The 17,098-nt window shown below is 28.2% G+C and overlaps 1 long non-coding RNA gene across 1 annotated transcript; it reads left to right on the top strand.

The window, feature by feature from the left end:
• The first annotated feature begins 12,031 nt into the window (after nucleotides 1-12,031).
• On the top strand, nucleotides 12,032-13,718 carry LOC136997775 (uncharacterized). The gene is made up of 2 exons (XR_010888419.1): nucleotides 12,032-13,268; nucleotides 13,437-13,718. It is a non-coding gene; the product is annotated as an uncharacterized lncRNA (long non-coding RNA).
• Nucleotides 13,719-17,098: the final 3,380 nt, after the last annotated feature.

Here is a 17,098-nt window from a genome sequence, read left to right as displayed (position 1 = left end):
ACGTTGAATTCAACCATATATGATTTTATTATGTTCCGAAATCGCATCTTTCAAAAATGAGTCATCAGTATCACATTATATGCGTCGCGCTGCATGACCGTTTATACCGCACTTGTGTTGTGCATAGTCGCAAAATAAATATAAAAATGACATGTTATTATATATTTGAGAAAGAAAAGTTAACTAAAATTGTTGCTAAAGCATCCCTTCCACATTACACTCTTATAGATAATCGCTGCATTTCGTGCGCAGCGCGTTGTTATATGCAAGTTAGCTATCAGCGCATATTACACTTTGAAATTTTGCTTGCAGTGACCACGGGAAAATAATTTATGAAACGAAAACAGTGAATGAATCTATTCAACATATATCCACCCTGACTCTACCCTCTTGGCCCGACTTAACTGACAATGAATTGAAATATAAAATTCTGTACAGTTTACTCTTTTTCAATAATTTTAATATACTGCGATATATTCTATATACTATTACATTCTATTAAATTACTACGATTTTTTTAAACTATGGTATATAAAATCTTGAAATATAAAATGTATATTATAAGTATAATTATAATATATTGATACAATAAATAAGCTTTTATATATATATAAGCTTATTTATATATATTATAATTATACTTATAATATACATTTTATATACCATAGTTTAAAAAAATTGTAGTAATTTAGTGGAATGTAATAGTATGTAGAATCGCAGTATATTAAAATTATTGAAAAAGAGTAAACTGTACAGAATTTTATATTTTATTTTATTCTCAGTCAAGTTGGGCCAAGAAGGTAGAGTCAGGGTAGATATATGTTGAATAGATTGATTCATTCACTGTTTTCGTTTCATAAATTATTTTCCCGTGGTTACTGCAAGCAAAACTTCAAAGTGTAATATGCGCTGATAGCTAACTTGCATATAACAACGCGCTGCGCACGAAATGCAGCGATTATCTATAAGAGTGTAATGTGGAAGGGATGCTTTAGCAACAATTTTAGTTAACTTTTCTTTCTCAAATATATAATAACATGTCATTTTTATATTTATTTTGCGACAATGCACAACACAAGTGCGGTATAAACAATGCGTCATGCAGCGCGACGCATATAATGTGATACTGATGACTCATTTTTGAAAGATGCGATTTCGGAACATAATAAAATCATATATGGTTGAATTCAGCGTAAAAAATGCTACAACTTTTGTCATTACAAAAATTTTGAAATTCAAAAAAATAATACCAAGGAGTGGGGGTAAACTAAAAAAATTACATTTTTTGAAAATCCAACTACACAGTTATAAAGCTTATTACAAGCCATATAACTTCTACTTGAAACATTTTTTTATATCTCTTACGGTTTTGGCGATAGTTACACACAAAGAAAAAACTCGTTTTTTTTCAAAAGGGTGTTTCACCCCTTAAATTTGAGTTAGGGCCGCTATAAAAAAATACGTGTCTTCTCAAATTGTATGTTTTACAACATATTTTAAGGAGAATCAAATCGTGAGGGGATACTTGTGAACGTTCCTTTTAAGAGTGTTGTCAGCATGTGTGTTGCTACACTTCTGCACTTCAAGACAAGAAAAATTTTTTTTATAAAGAATGCTATTATTTTGATATACACTATCTCTATTCGTCTCCACAACACGTTACATATACATTTTACGACCGATATTAATTATATCAATGTGATTAGTATTATCAAAGCTGCGAGCTGACAGGTCTGAGCGACGCCATGTTGGAAAAGGATAGACATCTTTTAGAAAAAGAAAGGAAAGAAAAAAGACGCTCTTATGCGGGAATCGACATTTTACGGGATGTAGAAAAGGACAACCATGTCGCATTTTGATGCTTCTAGTTGACAAAGGACAAACTTATATATTAGAGAAGGATGACGAACAGACGACGACGACGACCAAACTTACATAGATTTCGGCATATTTCGACTTTGGCAAACTTTGGCAATTAATATATTTTTTTAGAAAGCATGTACAAAAAAAGTAAAGATACTTTTATTATGTAAATCGCATGTGCTCTATCGATTGAGCCTATTATAAATTCGATCGGTCCACGCATTATTGAGATATGAAAATCTCGACTCCTATCAGCTCATGTGCTCGCGTAAAGATACACGGTCGGTCTTGCGCTGCGCGTGAACTTGGCGCGAGACACTACCGTGTCTCTTGATGATGAATTATGATGTGGATCATAGTTCATATGGAGCTTGCGATAATCAAGGCTATCTCAAGTCAATGTTATTAGCTCGCGTTTACAGGTCGTTTTTTTTTTACGAACAACAGCAGTTTTAGAGATTTGCGACAGCCCTTTGACAATCTTTAAGGATTGTTTCTCGAATATTTCATACAAACATATTTATCGATATAATTATATACAATAAAAATATACACAAGATGCATCGGGTACAATAATTTAATGCGGTGTTATTCTTTTTCTCGATACCGATGCCATTTCTTTCAGAATTGATAGTTCTAATATTTAAAATCGTACTTTGCATATTTCAAAAATAAACAAAGATAAATACATAAAATTTTTTATAATATTCGTATTAAAAAAAATCGTGCAGATGTTAAATAAAATTTTGTATAAATAAAAACCAACATTTCCGCGATTCTACCTGCAAATATTTTGTTTAAGATATAATTCAAAATATTTTTTTAGTCAGACCATTTATTAAACATGGAAAATTGCAAATTATGGGTTGAAATTCGAATTTTTAGAACAAAATGCATTAAAATTGAAATTATTATATGATTGGATTAAGTTTAATTTCCAATTTGTAAACTTAGTCTTTAAAATCTACTCTGATATAGATTTATTGAAATGCAATACAAAAATTTTTTCTTGAGAAAAAATTGAATTATACAATTTCATACATTTCAGTTTTTTAAATAGTATGACTTACAAGTGTAATACAAAAATTATAATATAACATTGTGAATGGATAAAATTGATAAAATTGAGTTATTATGCTGCCATTTATGCGCCTTTGTTTGCTAATGTTTAATTTACGATATCTATTTAATTTAATTTTCTTTGAAATAACTATTCATAATTTTCTTTTTTACTTATATAACTATTTTTTATCAAAAATTTTAAATAGCGAAATAAAAGAAAACACATTAATGTATTCATAAAATATTAATCAATAAATTAATAATATTGAATGCAATATATACTGCTCAAAAAAATTATAACAGAAAAATTTTGGGCAAAAATTAACCAATTTTGACTGACGATAAGTCCGCGAAAAATCATTGTAGAATCATGATTTTTATTAAACTAAAGCCTGAAATCTTTACTTCAAGATACTGTGTCTCGATTTTAAGTTTAATGCACCCTTACCACTGTAATCCCTTAAATCTGAGGACATGTTTGTTATATTGAAAATTGCAAAGTTTGACGGAATGCACGGGCTTGCTAAAATTTTTTTTGGAATGTCGTTTGCAGCGGCATAAAACTTGAACCTTTCCCTTTAATTAAAAAAAAGCAAGTTGCTGCGATTTTTTTCGCAAAGTTACAGCACTTTAAAGTAACACTTGCATTTTTGACATCTACCACCGGCATTACCGTTACCAGATGTGCACCACGGCGAGGTTACTAGTCAGATTTTGCACATCGTCTGTATGCGTGTGCGCGCGCGCGCGCGCGCGCGCGCGTGTGTGTGTGTGTGTGTGTGTCACAGCAGAGATAAGGACCCCGCGGTTCGTTACTTCCACGGTATTTAATGACTGCAAACCCTCTCTGCTATGTGAGTTAGCGACCTCATGTGCTATCAATGAGTCGTCGCATAGGAAGAAGTTTTTTCCTTATGCAGGATAACGCACGGCCGCATGCCGCAGTCATTACTCGCGAGTTTTTGACCTTAAAAAATTGTTGTTTTTTTTTTTTAAATAATTAATTATACCATTATTTGTTTCCCTTAAGAACGTACAATTTTTGTCTGAAGTACTTTTCCGTATCTCTAATATTTTTTGAGATATTTGATGTCAAAAATAAAATAGAATACCCTGTATACTACATTTCTAAAATTCAACAGAAAGATTTAGCATTGGAACAAGATAAATAATGATTTCTTCAGCCGTACGTCAAACACATTCAGCATTATATGTGTTACATCTTTTTGACTCGTATTTTTTACACATCTCATCTATCTTTTATATTCAATTTTGCAGAAATAGTAATGATATGATAAATCGATATAATTATCATTGTATATCGTATATTTAAGTAGATTGTGTAAATGTGTTTAATATTTTGAAATATACTACTCAACCTGAAATTTTAACACAAGAAATTAAATTTATCTTTAAATTGTAAATTTACATGCGTGTGGAAATTCACGTTTGCAATTATTGATTTTAATATTATCCACTATAATTATTGTAAATTTACGCAGCAGTTTTTTACAGTGTAGGTTGTCGTTGAATTTGTACTGGATTTTTACAGATTCACGAAAAATGTTGCCGGCATAGCATTTGGCTCAAAGATCTATAATGTTTATATGTAGATTTTGCGCAAGTCGAATGTATGATGAACAAAACAACGCATTATTCAACGCACATACTCAAAGATCAAAACAGATTACTCACAGGTTAAAACAGATTTATGTTGGACGTTATAAATTATCACATTTACAGCAGAAAAAAATTCCGTCAACATTATTGCATACAATTGTTACTATTATAACAGTAAAGTATGCATGATCAATTATATGATATTTAGCAGTAAAGTAACCACGAGTAGCCACGCGCAGAAAGTCACGTGCAGAAAGAACTAAATGTTTTGTGCAAAATTCGTAACGAATTATTGCAATTACGCAATGGCATAGTCACACGATGCATGGAATGAGCTTTTCGCGGCGCGCAGACGATCGATTACCAAGGTAACTAACGATATTCAACGTACAGGACAATGAATACTTTGCAAGATGCATGGAACGAGTATCTCTCAAGTCGAGGAGCGAAACATTCAATCAGTACGCCGATGATCATTGTATTAGTGTTGCAACTGCGAGAGCAAAGTGAAAAGAGGAACGCGGGCCATTCGATCGCGCAGTTTTACATTTGTGAAAATAGACACTTCTCAAACTCTCTTAATCCAAATTTAATACCGATAAAAGTCTCTTTTCGACGATATAATTTCCACGAAGTGAACTGTGATGGGCTACGATACTGATATGATAATATTGCATACACGGAGCTTGCCGAGATCAAGGCTATATCAAGCCAATGTTATTAGTTTAAATTTACAGGTCGCATTTTTTGACGAACAACAGTAATTTCCGAGATTTGTTCTTTGACGACTGTTTCTTGAATGTTTCTTGTAGAAATACATATCGATATAATTATATAAAATGAGAATTTGCACGAGACGCATAAAGTGATGTGGTGCTGTATCTTCTTTACGATGCCGATGCGATTTATTTCAGAATTGACAATTTTCATATTTAAAATCGTATCTTGATTATTTCGGAAGTAATACAAAGATGAATACATAAAAATTTAATAATATTGATATTCAAATAAATCGCGTAAATGTTGCATAAAATTTAGTTTAAATATAGACCAACCTTTTTTGGGATAATTCCTGCAAATTCCGAAATTCGATTCAAAACATTTTTTAGTCAAACCATTCATTGAAGACACAAAATTGCAAATTAAAGATTAAAATTCAATTTTTCAGAACAAGATACACTATAATAAAAATTATTTGATTGATCTAATTTTAATCTTTATTCAGCTTTTAAAATTCAGCTTTTAAAATATAGATATGTTCTTACCCAAATGCAATACAGAAATCTTTTGTTGAGTAAAAATTGAATTACAATTTCATACATTAGTGTTGCATCATTTGCAAGTGTAACACAGAAATGATAGCACAAGGTACTCAATGGGAAGTTGCTGAAACTAATTAGTTGTCATTTTTAAACGTACATAGGGAGAAAGAAAAATAAAATATCTCGTAACATAGGACATTTTGCAGTATATTGTATATTAACTAAATTATATACATATATATAAACTAAAATCAATCGGAAATATTTTTATCTTTAAACGTTTATAAAATGTGCCAAATTTTGATGGTTTATCAGTTCTCGGAATTACATGTAACTTTCGAGCTGATTTCTTAGTATATTTTCTATTTGTATTATAATGACGATTTGTGGCGGAAGATACAATCTTAGCATATTTCTTATGTAAGGACACTCTTGAGGCTTAAAACGCGCGATCGAGTCTCGAGCGGTCGTGGGGGGGATAGTAGGCGTTGTCTCAGAAATCAACTTGAAAGTTGCATCTAATTCCGAGCAGTGGTGTATATTTTTGAAATGCGCACAGTCAGAATTATAACAAAAAATGTCACTTTTCGAAACTGTGAAAAAATTTTATGAAACAAAATTTGAAATTATAGTTATAGTTTCCACTTAATTTTCGTTATAACTCTAACGGCATGCACTTTGAAAATATATACCGATAAAGTTATCGATATTTGACATTTTTTAATAAATGTTTATTTAATAGTAAAAATATTGTGTTTAGTTTATATGCAAATAAAACTGCAAAATGTCCCCTGCTAAAGTATGTTACTTTTTCCGCTTTGTATGTGTATTTAATAATGACAGCTAATTATTTTCAGCAACTTCCCATGGGACACCCAGTACAACAATGTAGATTGATTAATAAAAATTGATCAGTTACTATGCTACCATTTATTCGATTTTCTTTGCTTTTATTCAATCTATTTATATTTATTTAATATCTATTTATTACCTATTAATATCTAATTAACTATTTATATCTATTAATATCTATTTAATTTAAATTCTTTCAAATAAATATTTAAAATTTTTTTTTTATATTTTTTTTCTCATATTCTTGCTTCTTATAAAAAAACAGCGAAATAAAAGATGTAAAATATGTAGCAATGAATTCGTAATATTTTTTAGCAATATAGTTTTAACGAAACATTTGTAAAATTATTAAAAAATCAAATTATAAGCCAAAAATACATAAACATACTGCATAATATATTCGGATAATATATGTATATTACGTAATATGAAGATAAATACGCACTTTTATATTTCTGCAATCATTGTATATCAGTTGCATTTATCGCAGTATCAATGAATTCGATAAATTACGTGTATTTCTTTGATATTGTAATTATTTAAGATACAAGTAATTAAATATATAATATTTCTTAAAATATTATTTGTTCAAGAAATAAGTTGTAACATGTCTAGTACAGTGAAATTCCACCGCGTTTTTTGATAAGTGTTGAACAGGCCTAACCGACGTATCAATATTTTCATTCAAATGAAAAAGTTTACCTTATTTCTTCCCTTGTTTTCTTTTAACGTTTTTTGGTAGAGAGGCTTCTGTATATCGTATTCGGTCATTCACGTCTAGTCAGTTGAAACAGACACAATGTCACAAGTGGAAATAACCAGCGACAATGTATGGGATCATTATGAAAGAATTTTCGAGCAAAGTGTAAGATTTGCGGAACAGGTCTGGACTACATCAATTTTTCAAATATTGATAGACATTTCCGTCAAACGCATGACAAATATTTCTTATCCCGAGCAAGCCAAAGACTAAGAGAAACGCCGGAGATATATTATAACAATTTTCTTTCAAAATGTCTTGTTTGTAACACATATCTTTGGTCTCAAAATTATCACGATCACTTACGCCAACATTCTGCGAGAGAAGTGGCAAAGTATGAAATGACCCCTAAAAAACTAAAATATTACGCACAAGTTAAGGGGGGAGCCTCGTGTAACCAGTTAAAAAAATTGAAAAATTTTTTTTTGCTTTAATTAATAGTAATCCATGTAGAAAATATTTTCCCAAAGTTACAGAACAAAATTTGAAGTTTTAAGGAGTCCACAATCCATTTCTTGCGCGCAGGTATACAAGCGTGCGGCAGAGCGCTTGGTCAACGGTAACATAAGATATAAGATTATAGAATTTGTAACTGTTTTTGGCGCGTTTTCGGAAGTACTTATTTGAGAGTGCAATTTGGAGAGTGCAAGCAAAGTGTGAAATTCGAAGAAGCAGGAAATCGGAGCCTCAGTTTTAAACTTGTTGTTACACTTTTCTTTTTTACTTTTCAATACCGAAAACTTTAAACGCGTTTTTCTCGAAACCAGTTTTTGGCAATTGGTGGGAAAGATTACTCAAAAACTATTTGATCAATCGAGTTGTCCTTGTGTATACATGTAGTTTAATAATATAAATTGTCGATGAACCTATGAAATTAGTAAAATAATTAATTTAAACGATTTTTATTGCATAAATAAGGTGACATTTTGTGGGTCAAAATCGCAATTTTTTTTTAAAGTGCTGCCATTTTTTCAATTTTCAACTTTTTACTTATTTTTTAGGTTTATCGACTAGATAATTTCATAGAAAAAAAAAACTTTTTTTTTTGTTTTAAACGAGTGCAAAAGACGCTACAACTCGCACCAATTCACAACTCCAGTGACAAGACTGCGTCAACATTTGTTTATAGTGGCTCTATAATTAATTATTTTTAAACAAAAAAAATTTTATTTTACTTTTTAATATATGTTCTAAAACACCAAAAAGTTTTTAAAAAATCCGTTGCATTGTTTCTTCAAAAAAAAATTCCTAAAAATCACCTTTGTTTTAGCAATTCATACGAGGCTCCCCTCTTAATGCTTTTACGATAAAGTGCAAAATAATGAATTGTGGCAAAATTATACCTTTTCCTTTTTCAAAAACAATAAAAAAATCATTTATTAAGTGACACACATTTGAAAAAATTGAGAAATATGCAAACGGACGCAATGTCTATGCCACTGACTATCAAAGATAAAAAAGAACTATTACGAGAAAAGTACGTAATATTGACGGATTTTCAAGCAAAGTGCAAATTTTGCGATTTTTAAGTATGTTATATTGACACTACAACCTTTAGTCTACATGTAAGGGAGAGACATGCAGAAATTACTTCATACGAAGAAAAACACGGAGGAGAATACTCGTGGATGTATTTCACGTATCATGCCAAATACACTTCACAATGTCTTTACTGTCCAAATGTCTTTTCACCGTCTCATTTGCAGTATTTTAAAATTCATTTAGATTTTAGATTATTGTCATCCCCCTGACACACTCACTTATTACCAGAACCACTATGATTGGGTGTGGAAATACTGTAAAAAGAGTGGAGATTTTTGGGTGCTATGTAGTATTTGTTTCATCGACATACTTTTTGATGTTAAATCGCATTTAAGTCAACATACACATTATTTTGAAAATACACATTGGCAGACGCAAATAAGTATGCGAAGAACGTATGACACAGCTGGACCATCAGGAAGCCAACTAAACTTAAAAAAGGTGACAGTAAGTTTAATTAATTTTTTTTTTTTTTTGAGTCGTGTTTTAGCAGAACAAAACAATTGCCAGACAATTTATTTCACAAGCAAATATTTGTAAAAGTTCATATAGGTTTATTCAAAGGTGAAAGATGCAATCGGCAATCATGTAGCACGACAACCAGTACAAAAGGCAATCTCGACTTTGGTGTTTGAAACAATCCATGATATGCCAAAAAATAAAATCTTTGACGTGTAATTATTCATTTTATACTTCTAAAATTATAAATATATTTATAAAGTTACTTATTACGCCAAATACAGAGTTATTTTTTTGAAATTTATTAAGTACGTATGTTGAATGTGTTTAATATATTTTGCATATATGTAGTCTACTTGAAATTTATAAATCTTACTTATAAATTTATAAAGTAAAACAATATATGAACTAACAATCGACTTTTCGGTAGAGACAAAATTTGTTTTATCGACAATAAGTTATTTAATGCAGTCCCCTAAATTTTACTTTAATCTTTAGTTTTTATATTTCTACGTTTAGCTGAGTCGTACGTATAGCTTGAACATTTATTGTACTTTAAATAATTTATATTTATTATGACTCCTTAGTTATTATTATATTACTATAGGTTTGTGAATTATAATACTAATTTAGTAATAATTATCGATAAAATACGAGTATCTCAATTTAAATTTTCTAATTACGTTTGACCTATAAAATTGATAATTCTTTCAATATAATAAAAATATGAATTTATCTTTAACTAAATACATGCTGTAACAGATGTGAGACGATTTCTTTATACAATTGAAAAATTTTTCATACAAATGCTCATTATATCATTTGATCATGTTATTAAGTAATTTTTTTATTTGTTTGTTTAATTAAAAACTAACGCCTGTCAGTTAAATTCGATAATCAAGATTTCTCATATGCTTACAACCAACAAAAATCTGCAAAATATTATAACGACACATTTTTTTACTTATTATAATTCACAATATAATTGAAAAAATTAAACCGGTTTGAACGATTAATAAATTTATTGAGTTTTAAACTTTATAATTATTTTTAATTAAAAATATAAACTGCGATCATGACACTTTTTAAAACTAAAACTTAAATACATTGAGAGCAATGTAAGAAAATGTATAAATAATGTATTAATTCTCTAAAGTATTAGAAGTATCCATAAAATTGCGTTATTTTATTATTTTCATATTACGCTTGTAAAATTTTTTGGATTACTCACTTAATATTATCAATGTTTGCATCATGTCCAATTTGCGATACATAATTTTTGATATGGAAATAACACATTTTTTAATTTATAATAATTTAGTATAATTAATATTATAATTATGTTATAGTTATGTTAACACGGGGCATGTGAAAATAATTGTTATACTTTAAATACATATACATCAAAATATACGTATAAAATATGATTCTTTATTTAATTATTCTATACAAATATTTAGTATCCATCTAGAGTATAAAAAATTTCAAAAGTTTTCTTTGAAATAACCATGCATAATTTTCTTCTCTGCTTATATTTTTGCTTTATATCAGAAATTTTGAATAGCAAAATAAGGGAAATCTAAATTACATATTAATTACATATTAATTACATATTAATTACATATTAATAAGATATTTATCAATATAATAATAATATTCTAAGCAATATATTTTTAACAAAATTTTTATTAATAATTAAAAAATCAAATTATTTGTTAAAAAATATATAAATATTGCATAATATATTCGGATAAAATACAAGTAAAAGTATAGATATAAATACGCACTTTCATATATCTGCAATCACTGAAAGAAAGTTGTGTAATATTTGAATTATAATTGCATATTAATAAAATTATAATCACGATACTCATATTTATAGAAATTGTTAGTATAATGTTAGCAATTTTACAACCTTATACGTACTGTATTGATAAAAAAACAATGTTACAACATATATAAAGATAATTGGTTGCAAAAAACGTTATAAATTATGGTTACTGCTATCATTCTTTTCTCTCAGTATATCAATTGCATTTATGGCAATATTAATACATTTGGCAAATTATATTGTATTTGATACAGTAATTATTTAGCATACAAATGATTAAATAATAATATTTCCTAAAATATTATTTGTTCAAAAAATGTGTTGTAACATGTTCAGTGCAGGATTGTGTAAATGCTACGTATCGTGGACGTAAGATGCCACCGCGTCTCTTGATATCTGTTTGATAGGCTTAACTGTCGTATCATTATTTACATTCAAATAAAAAACTATACCATGTTCTTACCTTTGATTTGCTTTTACCGATCACTTCGGTAGTAAGGCTCCTGTGTATATCGTATTCAGTTATCTGCGGCTAGTCAGTTGAAACAGACACAATGTCAGAAGTGGAAATAACTAAAGACAACATGTGGGATTATTATGAAAATCGGCAGGAATTTCGAACAAAATGCAAGATTTGCGAATCAACTATAGCCTATATCAATTTTGGACATTTTTCAAAACATTTACGTAAAGTGTTGCGACATTAAATATCAGTTGCGATAAAAACACGCGTGGGCCCACAAAAAAGGTTTCGCCGACTTCAGTCGGCATGCGAGAAAGGCTTCGCCGACCTAAGACAACAAACAACCAACATGTCCGGCGTTAGCCGATAACCGCGTCACATAAGATTATGACCATTTAGATTGGTTACTTAAAATGTATTTCTTTTGATTGGTTCCCTTCTACCACCGCAAGATGCTATATAAGCAGCGAGATTAATTCACGAAGCTTAGATCTGTATAATATCGCGACTTTATAACAAGCCGAGATAGATGCGAGGCCGAATCTTCTGAAACCTACAGTATTATTTGTACGAAATATAACATAATCACAAATAAACATAGATACGAAACTAATACATTGAGTGAACTTCTTTGTATAAAAATCACGACACGACATAAAGAGCATGAAAACGATTTCATACCCATAGTAAACGGAAAGCGAAGCGAAATGCCGGATTTATATTACGACAAATTAAAGTCAGTATGTTTAGTTTGTGAGAAGACTGTTTTTCATGAAATTTTTCGCGATCACATACAAAACTCACATTCTGTAGAAGAAATGACAAAATGTGAAATAAAAATAAATAAACGACAATATTGCGCACAAATTACTGATTTTGCCGTGAATTGTATACTGCAAAATTGTAATAAATCTATACGTCTTAGTATTCAAGATAAAAATTTAAAACGGCATTTAAAAAGTCATAAGAACAAATTAAAAAACATGCAAACGGGCGCAATGTGTGTGCCAATTGAGGTCACAAAAAAGGAAAAACTATTACACAATTACACAGTGATACCTGAGTGTTTTCAAGCAAATTGCAAATTTGGACTATGCATTTTTCGAGGATGTTATATTGACACAACAAACTTTAGAGAACATGTAATAGAAGATCATAAAGAAATTTCTTCATACGAAGAATTTAACGGAGAAGGATACCCGTGGATGTATTTTAAATATTATGACGAAGGTAATTCACAATGTCTTCTCTGTCAAGATATCAATACTGTAACGACTCTTGAGGACTATTTAAAATATCATTTAGAAAATACGCATTTTGCTACATTCCCTTTTAATCATAACGGCAGTAGTTGGGTGTGGAAATACTGTACAAAGATTAAAGATTTTCATGTGCGATGTAACCTTTGTTCCATCGAAAAGGAACTTGATGTTGAATTAACGGATTTAAACCAGCATATTGAAAATACACATCTGAACAAGCCGACAAGTACGAAAAGAGCGTATGACATAGCTGGATCATCAGCAAGCCAACCATAGATGAAAAAGAGTGACAGTAAGTTTAATTGAAATTATTGTTAATACAATTATACATACATATAATTAATCTTGCTCGAGGCATTGCTCGAGTCGTATTTTAGCAGAACAGAACTATATATTTGACAGACAATTGATTTCTGAAACAAATATTTATAAATGTTTATATATGTTTATTTTATTAAAGGTACATAATGCTAACGGCGATCATGACAGCTAGCACGACAACCAGCACAAACGGCAATGTTAACTTGGTGATTGAAACAATCTATAATATGAAAAGATAATAATATATCTCTGACGTGTAATATTCGTTTTATGTTCATAAAATTATAAATATGTTTATAAATTTACGTTTACAGGAGATATACTGTTACATTTAAAAAATTTATTAAGTACGTATTTGAATGTATTTGGTATATTTTGCTTATGTGCAATCTACTTGAAGTTTATAAATCGTACTTATAATTTTATAAAGGAAAACAGTTTTGTGAACTTACAATCAAATTTTTGGTACAGACAAAATTTATCTTATCGACAATAAGTTATTCAACACAGTCACAATATTTTATTTAAATCTTTATTTCTTATATTTCTACGTTTAGCTTGATCATACGTGTAGTCTGAACATTTATTGTAATTTAGGTAATTTAGACTTAATATGACTCTTTAATTATTATTATCTTATATTAGAAATTTTCGAACCATGATACTAATATAATAATAATTATTGGTAAAATACGAGTAAGTAAATTTAAATTTTCTAATTATATTTAATCTATAAAATTCATACTGCTTTCAGTAGAAAATAAAAAAAATAAATTTATCATTAACGAAATACATGCTGTAACAGATGTGAGATGATTTCTTTATACAACTAAAAAATATTCAATACAAACGCTTATTTTATCATTTGATTATTTTATTTAAAATTTTTTTTATTTGTTTGTTTAATCTGAAACTAACGCCTGTCAGTTAAATTTGATAATCAATGCTTCTCAAATGTTTACAATCAACAAATATCTGCAAAATATTATAACGACACATTTTTTAAATAATTATAGATTAAAATATAATTGAAGAAATTAAAACGGTTTGAACGACTTATAAATTCATTGAGTTTTAATATTTATAATTATTTTTGATTAAAAATATAAACTGCAATCATGACACTTCATAAAACTAAAACTTAAATACATTGAGAGCAATGTAAGCAAATGTATAAACAATATATTAATTCTTTAAAGTATTACAAGTATGTATAAAATTGCGTCATTTTATTATTTTAATATTACGCTTATGTAAAATTTTGTGGATTCTCATTTAATGCTATCAATGTTTGCATAATATTCAGTTTGTGATATATAATTTTGGATATGGAAATAACACATTTTTCAAATTATATTAATTTAGTATATTTAATAATCTAATTATAAGTATAATTAGAGAATGAGTGTGGATAATAATACATGGCATGTAATAATAATTGTTATATTTAAAATACATATGCATTAAAATATACATTTTTAAAAATGACGCTTTATTTCGTTATTCTATACAAATATTTAGTGTGCCTCTAGAATAAAAGAACTTTTTTAAATAAAAAAAGTTTTGTCTTACATCTAAATTTAAAAGAAAGTGAAACCTTAATTTTCATGCAATTTATTTAAGAGGAAAACTTTCTTCTTCGTGTATTTGTATAAATTTTCAGTGTTATGCTTCCGTTATAAATTATTATAATTTTCTTGATATATTAAATGTTTCGAAATGTAAAAATTATATTACAAATAATATTAGATTATTGCTCTTCCTTAATTAAATTAAAAATCGTGTTAATACACAGCAATAGAGCAAGAGCTGGGTCGAGTTGCTCAAAAGTTCATATTTTATTAAAAATTAAATACAATTAAATTTTATCAAAAATTAAATACAAAATAAAAATTATATGTTATTTTTTCTTTCTTATTCTATTAACATTTTGCTCTGGGGTGACACAAAAAGTTGATTTTTTTCTAAACTCGATTTCTCTGCGATACATATTTAATTATTGTCCTGTATAAGAAATGCGATAATTTTTTAAATGAGATAATTTTTAAATTTACTTATATATCATATACTTATATATCATACAAACACTATCTAATTTAATAAATCATCTCATATCAGTAATGATAATGGTCATCTGATATTCTAATTGTGCCATCTCTGCAAATCAATAACAATAAAATAACACTTCGCTATTGCATAGAGATTTTCAAATTAGAAGAAAAGTCTGCGTTTTAGTAGAGATCAGCGAGAGATCGCGCATTGTAAAAAAATTGTATCATAACGCAAATAAGATGTTATACATAATTAAGTACATAATTAATAACAAAAGTCTATAGAATCATTCTTGTAAAATTACATGCTTTATTTGTTGCATGTTATCTGTGTAACGTACTGAATATTTTTCCAATAATAAACATTTTTTTTTAATTTTCGAGAATAGATTGTCAAATAAAGTGAATTGATCATCAAAGAAGCGTTTTAATAAAACTGGAATAGCATAAAATAAATAAATAATATAAAATTTAAATATGGTTATGCACAATATTTGTAGAATGTATTATAAAGTAAGAAATAGACTTTGATGAATGTCCTATTGGTCGAATATTAAAGTTATTCATATTATTGAAGATTTAATTCATTTTGTTAAAATAATAATTTAATATTTTTATTTTCTTTTCGTATAGGTAATAAAATAAATATTAAAGTTCAATTAACAGAAATAAAACAAAAATTGTGAAATGACAGTACTCAATAAAAAATATTTACAAAAAATATTAGGTAAGCGCATATGTATCAGTTTGTCAACTTTGTATATGTCAATATTAAATAATAATTGTTTTATTAAAAATATAGCTGAAAGTTGAATCATTTTCAGTCACTTTGAAACCATTTATCTTAATACATTTCTTTTCATCAAAAACTCGTATATTAGGAGATCATTGTGTATTTGCGAAATGTAATGTTGCCAACATAGCATTTAATTCAAAGAACTAAAATGTTTTTGATTAGATGTTGCGCAAGTCAGATGTACGATAGTGGACGAAATAAATAATTGTTTACGCATACACTGAGCACAAATTAAAATTAGCTCTGATGGTTTCAACATTCAGAATTGTTCTATTCTTATTTCAACAATAATACGGAGAAGAATGCATAAAAATTATATAATATTCAAAAAAATCGCACAAGTCATCATAAGGAGTAATTTTTTTGAAAAAGATAAAAATATAAATTTTCTTCTGTATGTTATTCAAAATAAAAATGCAAGTTGTTAAATAAAAATCAATAATTTTGATTTTCATAAATTTACGAGTACAAAATTTGCAAAATTGGCTATTTTTAGTTGAAAATTTATAATTATACAAAAGTACGCAAAAAAATTATTGATAAATATTTTTTTTTTAATTGAAAAAAGCTTTACAATAATTCGTTTGCAAATATTATTTCTTCATGTAAAAAAAGAATACAATATCACTACATGTGTACCTGAAGTACAACTCGTGAGAAAATTTTAGTGATAGCATGGCTACTTGATGAGGAGAAAGAATCGTGCTATTTTTGTCTTTTTTCTGTTGTATGTGCGATGATATTAACAAAATTGATATTAACATCAATATATTGCACACAAATGCAATTACTGAAAAGTTAGATTAGCTTAGATAACAATCAATATGTTTGTGATTTTTCCTGCAAATTCTATTTTGATAATATTTGAGCGGCAATGGACCTCGTCGGAGACGCAACTCTCTCATCCCCGTTGCATCCAATCTTTTGCAAAACAATGTGTGTTATTCTCGCGTT

The sequence above is a fragment of the Linepithema humile genome, chromosome 2, assembly GCF_040581485.1.
Source record: "Linepithema humile isolate Giens D197 chromosome 2, Lhum_UNIL_v1.0, whole genome shotgun sequence".
Lineage (NCBI taxonomy): Eukaryota > Metazoa > Arthropoda > Insecta > Hymenoptera > Formicidae > Linepithema > Linepithema humile.
Note: the sequence above shows the minus strand (reverse complement) of the source record. Positions and strands in the feature narration are given on the sequence as shown.